Here is a 7,828-nt window from a genome sequence, read left to right as displayed (position 1 = left end):
CGAGGGCCCAGCGGGGTGAGAGACGTGTTCTCCCAGCTGCTCACAGGCACTGGGGCGTCAGGGCCAGGAAGGATATTGCGTCACAGCTGGACACCCAAGCCAGGGAAGTGAAGGGGCTTGCCCGTGGTTACAGGGCGAGAATTCCCAGTCTAGTGCCAGCCCTGCACACCCTCCAGTCTAGGTCCCTAGAGTTTTTTTTTTTTTTTTTTTAAATAAATTTATTTATTTATTTATTCATTTATTTTTGGCTGTGTTGGGTCTTCGTTTCTGTGCGAGGGCTTTCTCTAGTTGCGGCAAGCGGGGGCCACTCTTCATCGCGGTGCGCGGGCCTCTCACTCTCGTGGCCTCTCTTGTTGTGGAGCACAGGCTCCAGACGCGCAGGTTCAGTAGTTGTGGCACGTGGGCTCAGTTGCTCCGCGGCATGTGGGATCTTCCCAGACCAGGGCTCGAACCAGTGTCCCCTGCATTAGCAGGCAGATTCTCAACCACTGCACCACCAGGGAAGCCCGGTCCCTAAAGTTTTTAAAGAGCTTTCATTCCTCACTAGATGAGTGATCTCAGCAGTGTTGATGATGATGATGATGATGATGATGATGTTGATGGTGACGATGGTGATGGTGACAGCAAGTTTGCTGAGTAATTCCCATGAGCCGGGCACTTGACCTACATCATCTCATTTAAACTTCCTCCTTTTTAAGAGGACACGACATTTCTGGGGCCCCTCCTCTCAGGACTGTGCAAGTTCAGTGGCTCCTGGGGTGAGCTCCTCTCTCACTGCTGTGCCCCTGCTCACAGCATCTCTGTAAAGCAGGTCGTGTCTCAAATGATGGCACCACACTGCAGGGCAAAGTGACTTGCTCCGGGTCCCACGATTAGTAGGAGGCAGAGCTGGGATTTGAACCAGGCTCTGTCTGACTCTAGTCCCATGTTTTCATTATGTCCTTCCCACCCAGGAATGAACAGACTTGAACGGATCAGGTGATTTGCCTCGGGCCACAGTGGTGTGGGGACAGGGATGCCCTTGAGCCCAGGTCCTCTTTCTCAGCAATGCCTTCGTGTGAGCGAGAGTCTGAATTTTCTCTTGGCAGTCCTACTGGTGCCACCTCAGGCTGGGGGGCAGTTAAAGGAAGATGAGGGGTGCAGGGCAATACCATGAAGGTGTCAGTTCCTTGAGGACAGGGCTCTTCTGTCTTAGTCACACCCCAACTCCCCAGCTCAGAGCTTGGGTACAGCCTAGGGTACTGACACTGGGGCAGCTTGTTGACTGAATCAGTGAAAGAATGAATGAGTGAATGAGTGAGCCCTGAAGATGGGAGGTGACCCAGTTAGGAGGCCAGCGACTAAAGGTCCCAGGGGCAGATGACTGCCTTTCACCTGGATGGCTTCCTGTTTATTTATTCCGGGGAAAAAAATAAAAATACCAATCTGACGATGAAGCAAGGCTGTGTGCTAATTCTATTCCCAGATCAAATCACAGTGCGGGGAATGCGTTATCATCAGCGTGCTTACCTTGGGGGAACAGAGACAGAGAGTTTTATTAAATGAGACAATCTCCCTAAAAGGAAGCCTTACATTAGACTTTGGGCCTTAAATAATATTAGTGTCAAGAGCTGACAGACATTTTGCACGTGATATTGGGGAGCAAACTGTCTCGGAGTGCGTGGCTTTAGTGGGGGTCGCTGGACTGGAGTGACCAAGCAGTGGCAGGCAAAGAATCTCCCGGGCCCAGTGGCCACTAGACAAAGCAGTTCAGGCCCCACTTTTCTCTCAGGCCAGCAGGTGCCTCCTTCCTGGTGACGTGGCAGCGGGACCCTCTGCAGCCCCACAGGGAGAGGGTTGTGCATTCCTGTCTGGGCACAATGACTCCGAAACTCAGCAGGCCCCAGATGGAGGCAAACGATTGTTTCCCAGATGGGATTCCCACTCCCCTCCCTGAAAACGTGCCCAGGCTGCCCTGGGACGTTGCACCTGCTCTCTTTGCGCCTGTTGCCCGGCCCCATCTCTCCCTCCCTGGGTCTCTGTCTTTTGTAGAGACCTAGAGCTGGCACCACTCAGCAGTTTAGAGCATGGAGCCATGAAGATCACGGAGGACTGGGCTCAAATCCTGCTTCACCAACCCTCTGACCTTGGGCATATGACTTCATTTCTCTGGATGTCAGTTCTCTTGTCTATAAAATGGGTTAACTAGTTCTGGCCTCATAGGCTTGTTCTGAGGACTAAATGCATTCATCTGTGGACAGCTCCTAGGATGGCGCCTGGTATACAGGAAGTGCCCCATTCATGTTCTCTTTATTCCTGTCCCTGACCTATCCCTCCTTCTCCTAGTGCATCAACCACACACCCATCCCCCAGAAAAGGATTACAGGCTGCTGGAGAGCAAAATTCTCCAACCCATTGTGGGAAAAGAGTATCTCACGGAGACCTTCCTCTGTCCAGAGGATAGATCCGTGTGTTCCCAGAGGTCACCCAGTCCAGCCCCTCCTGTTACAGATGGGGAAACGGAGGCTCCAAATGGGAACCTCGAATGGGCAGCAAGCTGGCTACTGACCTGGGAGTTGACTCAGTCTGTAGAAGAGAGTCCTGGGATCTGCCTGGGGCACACAGATTTCCCGACCCCCAGGCCAGTACACCTGGAGTTCAGTGCCTACCTCTCCTCTTTCTCTCAACTGTGGGATAATTTATAGAGTTACAGTAAAAATCATAGCTCCCATTTTCCAAAGACCTAAGTGTGCTGGGCCCCGTGGTGAGTTTGACATGATGGACTGTGCTAGGTAACCAGTGAGGGCTTATTCCCAATTGCAGAGGAGTAAACTGAGGCTCAGAGTGGCTACTCGACCGGTCCAAACCTTAGAGCTGGTAAGAGGTGGAGCCAGTACTAGAAACTCAGGTGGTCTGACTCTGGGGCTGGCTCTGGTACAAGCAGCAGTTCCCAAGGCCAAGAACCAGAGCACTCCCTGTAGGAAGGTCGGTGGCATGATGGCAGACTTGGACTTTACTTTTTCTCTGCTGACCTTGAAGAAGTCATTTACCCTTTCTGGGACTTCCCTGGTGGCGCAGTGGTTAAGAACCCACCTGCCAAGGCAGGGCACACAGTTTCGATCCCTGGTCTGGGAAGATCCCACATGCTGCGGAGCAACTAAGCCTGTGTGCCACAACTACTGAAGCCTGCGTGCTCTAGGGCCCGCGTGCTGCAACTATTGAAGCCCACGCACCTAGAGCCCGTGCTTCGCAACAAGAGAAGCCACCTCAACGAGAAGCCCGCGCACTGCAATGAAGAGTAGTTCCCGTTCGCTGCAACTAGAGAGAAAGCCCGTGCACAGCAACGAAGACCCAATGCAGCCAAAAAAAAAAAAAAGGCAGCTACATTCATTAAAAAAAAAAATTACCCTTTCTGAGCCTCGGTTATATCACCTATAAAGTGGAGGTGATAATTCGTAGGGTCGTACCTACAGTGGTCATTGTGAAGCCGAGAATCCTGGAATTTCAGGCTGCAGGGACCTTAGGGACCATCCCATCTGGCCCCTATTTCATGCCCAGAGAAATTCAACTTGCCCAGAGTTGGGGAGCTGGAAGGGACCGGAGCTGGGACTTGATGCTTGGCTGCAGGATGTCATGGCCGTGTGGCCGCTCCTGGTTTCCAGTTCTTCCCAGGAGGGCTTGTGCCTACCCCGCAGCACTGGCTCTGCCCTATTCCTCTGCGGTCCTGTCACTCTCTCTGTACCAGGTGTTTCCCCTGTGACACTGTACCCTCCTCACCACCCCTGCCTGCAGCTCATCCCAACTCAGAGAGGGGACCGGGCAGAGCAGCAGCGTCTGGACTGGTGTTTCGGGAGCTGCGGGCTCCGGTCTATCTCCGAGGTTGATGCGGTGTCTGGATTCTGCAAACCCTTTCCTCTTCCTGGTTGCCAGAGTCAGAAGGGACCATGGTTTTATCTATCAAAAACTAGACCAGTTTATCTTTCTCCAGAGCATATTTCGTGCACATCCCCACTTCAGTGGGTGCTTCTAGGCGTTGCACAAAGCAACAATTCATCATCAGATAAGTTTGGGAACTGCTGGGTTAAACAAAGTTAAACAGATTTCTTTTCCTAACGTTACTTTATTTAAATAATTAATTTAATTTCAAAAGAAATGCATACTCACTATGATCAGCGGGAAGTATACAGTGCTATAAAGCAGTTGCCAATAGCCACCACCCTCTGTAATGCTCACTTCCCAGGGCAAGCGCTGCTAATGGCCTGGGCTGTGTCTTTACACATCTCTCTCCGTGCCCGTAAAACACATGCACACACACATGCACATACGTAGGCTGTTTAAGAACCTAGTCTTGTTTCCTCCTGAAAGCCTTGTCTGTGCCTTTAACTTGCAATGAGCTCTTGATCTCCAAGACCAGCTATGCTGCATAACTTTTCTAAGTACTGGGCCCTTTTCATCCCTGCAGAGCATCTCGGGGCAAGGCTCTGGGCCAGGCTGGACTAGATGACCTGATACTTGGGCCTCAGTGACTCACAGGCCAGTAGGGGAGGCTCTATGAGGTGGGTGGGTGGTTGGGTGCTGGCCGCTGCCCTGGGAGTTGGCTCAGTCCACAGAAGCACTGGGCCTGGGTGGGTGAGTGCCAGCACCAGGGGGCCTGGCCTTTGCAGCTTCCCTGAGAATGCCATGGGCAGCTGCTGCCTGCAAGGAGCCAGGCAGGCTGGGTGAGAAGGGGCAGTGCATGTGTTTCTGCCTGTGTCTAAGGAGGAATGAGAGGCCCACTCAGCCACAGAGCCCTCTCCCACCCAGATCCTTCTGGCTTTAGGGTAGATGGACGCTTTGTCCTGGCTACCCTACTCAGAGCTTGCCTGTGCACCGGCAGGTTTATACTCTGCCCATCATCTTCACCCTGAGGCCCAGGTGATCAGGGACATGCCTGGGGTGACATAGAAATTTGGTGGTAGAGCCAGCCCACACCCTGGGGCCCAGGATCCTCCAGCCTTCTCCAGGTGACTTCAGGTGGGCCACCACTCTCCCTGGGGAGCCAGGCCCAGGTGCCTGAAGACCTTGGCTTGAGTGCTGGCTCTGCCACCCAAAATGCTGTCAGATGCGAAGGAAGCTCCTAACTTCTGGTCCAGGTCTCCATTTTCCAAGATGGTGTGCATTGGGCCTTGGCCTTGTCTGGGCTACAAGTCCCTTTGAGAAGGAGCCTGGGCCTGCTCCCCAGAGCCAGGTGCCGATGTCCATACATGCAGAGCATTGTCTAGGGGGTGAGGGGGGTCCCCTTGCAACTCTAACACTCTGGTGTCATGGTTCATTGTTGAGGACCTATTGGGTGCATGGTCCAGTGCTGGGTACGGGAGAGTGGCGGGGTGGAGGATGGGAGTGAATTTGTACCCTCTGGGAACATCGGGTCTGGCTGAGTGATGAGGATGCAGCCACAGGATGCACACATCCGGGTGAAGATCAGAGGAGGTGAGAGTCCTGATGGCCTGCAACGGAGCAGCTCTGTGCCCAGAGTGGTCAGGGAGGGCTCCCTGGAGGTGGCTGAGCCTTGAGGCACGGACAGGACGGTATTCTTGGTGAGGGGCACGGTGCATACAAAGGCATGGGGGTCGGAGAGGTCAGGTGTTAGGAGCCAGCTCTGGACGGCTTTGTTGGGAAGATGGCTCAGTGCGCCAACAGGGCCCCCCAGCGAGGGACTGCAGGGCTTGGCCTCCTCTGTTGGCACAGCTCCGATGGCAAGAACCTGGCAGCGGCAGCCGCCCACCTCCACTCTGCGGAGGGAAGCCCGCCTCTGTCCCCACAACAGACTCCCACAGGCCAGAGCCAGCTGAGGGATAAACATCTCTAATCGTTAATTACCACGCGTGGTGTGATTTTATGACTTTCCAGATAAATGCTCTCTGAGGGAGTGTCAGCATTACAGACCTCCAGTTCAATGATCTGGGGTCATGATTGAAGGGGTGGGGCCCCAGAGGGCTGGAGGATGGGAGCAAAGCTGCGGGGAGGAGGGTGGGACCCCTCAGGAGTCAAGCCCAGCGTTTCTGGCCTGGCAGCGGCAGGGGCTGGCCCGAGGCTGAGCGTCAGGCTGGGGTAAGGCTGCCTGCTGCTTCCTGTCACTCTCCCGAGCTGTCCACCTGCTGGCTGCTTCCTGTGACCCACAGCCCTGGCCAGGCGTCATGGGACGTTTTGGAGTTGGAGATCCTGACAGTCCTTCCCGATCTCTGTCTGCTACCTTAGCCTCGACTGTCCGATAGCCGCTCACCTCCTAGCTCTCACTCCAGCCCAGTGGCTCACTGGAAGTGTGCTCTCCCTTTCTCCGACACAGCCCCACCTGCCTGCTAGCCCACCTCTGCTAAGAAGCCCCCGCACAGTGGGGCCCTTGACTCCCGGCTTTCCCTCCATCTTCCCTGAACCAGAGGCATTTCTTTCTTTCTTTCCTTCTTTTTTTGGCCACGCTGCGCAGGCATGTGGGATCTTAGTTCCCCGACCAGGGATTGAACCCGTGCCCTCTGCAGTGGAAGCTCGGAGTCTGCCAAGAGCATCTCCGAACCCTCCTGAAGCCTGGCTTGCATTGGGCACGTGGGGAGCCTGCCCCAGTGTTCACTACATCTGTCTTCCTTTTAGGGAGAAGGGCTGCCCCAGGGTAGAGAAGCCCTTCGCCGAGCCTGCTCCGTGCCATGTGCTACACACTGGGTGAGGCCCTTTCATGCCTTTGCATAAGGTCAAGGTCAGGACCCTGGAGCCAGACTACCTGGGCTCAACTCTCATTGCTGTCACCCATGAGCTTGGTGACTTAGGTGAGTAACTCACCTTCTCTGTTTCTTAGCTTCCTCATCTGTAAATGGAGGTTACACTGGTACCCTCTTCATAGGTTTAGTGTGAGGATTAAAGGAGTTCATCCTTGGAAAGTTCTTGTTATTGTTTCAGCCCATAGACCGTGCTGCTAGTTTGCTGTTGTTAGTGTATTTTGTGACAAGAGGAAGAAAAGGGGCGTGGCCAAGGGTTTAGGTACAAGCTGGCTGCCTGTGTTTGGTTCCTGGTGTGCAACTCAGAGTGGGACTTGTGAAAGGTCATTTCATTCTCTGGGCCTGAGTTTCCTCATCTGTAAATGCTAATAATAATAGTAGTAGCTGCCTCCTAGGATTCTGCTTCTGATTATATGAGTTCACGCCCATAAGATTGGTAGCAAAGTGCCTGGCACGTAGCTGGCCCCCCATAAATGGGATTGTCACTCCTGTTTGACAGATGGGAAAGCAGCCTTGGTGAGGGGAAGGGACTTGCCCAAGAAGGTCGTTTAAACTCAGCTCCATGTGAGTCCAAAGCCAAGCCGTCGTCTTCCTCAGTTCCCTCTTCCTCCCATGGACAAGGGTCACGGTCAGGCCCTTTCGGGTCCCTGAAGCCACCTCTTCTGGTGTTCGTAGTTGGAAAACCTCCACCAGCCTCCTCCTGCCCCAGCACAACTTATTAGCTAATTGAACCTTGGTGAATTGAAGTCTCTGAGGGCACCCGTCCTCCAGGAAGCAGGGCCAGCCAAGGCCACACCTCGGCAGGCACAATGGGTCCCGGGCCAATCAATCCCCTTTATGACCAAGGTCACCAATTTTCTGCATCTTAGATCCTCCCCGGCAGAAGCCCTGTGTGTCCACCAGCACCTGGTCAGGATGCCAGGTTCACCTCCTTCCCTTCTGATTTCATTCCGCTCCTGCCCGGCTGCCCGGCCACGTGGCGTTTGTCAAGCGCAGGGGTTTGTCTGTCTCTTGCTGCCTCCCTGCCCTCCGCAGAGTGCTGACCAGGCGAGCAGGATCTGCGGCTCTGCGCTGCAGACATCACTCGCCCGTGATAAGGGCCA

The 7,828-nt window shown here is 54.2% G+C and overlaps 1 long non-coding RNA gene across 1 annotated transcript; it reads right to left on the bottom strand.

Moving 5' to 3' along the window:
- Positions 1–220: 220 nt before the first annotated feature.
- LOC309604613 lies at positions 221–5,436 on the bottom strand. Its single transcript, XR_014230934.1, has 2 exons — positions 3,387–5,436; positions 221–1,509 (listed from the first exon to the last, which is right to left on the bottom strand). It is a non-coding gene; the product is annotated as an uncharacterized lncRNA (long non-coding RNA).
- Positions 5,437–7,828: the final 2,392 nt, after the last annotated feature.

Source organism: Balaenoptera borealis (genome assembly GCF_965194805.1).
Source record: "Balaenoptera borealis genome assembly, chromosome: 10".
NCBI lineage: Eukaryota > Metazoa > Chordata > Mammalia > Artiodactyla > Balaenopteridae > Balaenoptera > Balaenoptera borealis.
The sequence above is the reverse complement of the archived record's forward strand: the minus strand, read 5'-3'. Positions and strand labels throughout refer to the sequence as shown.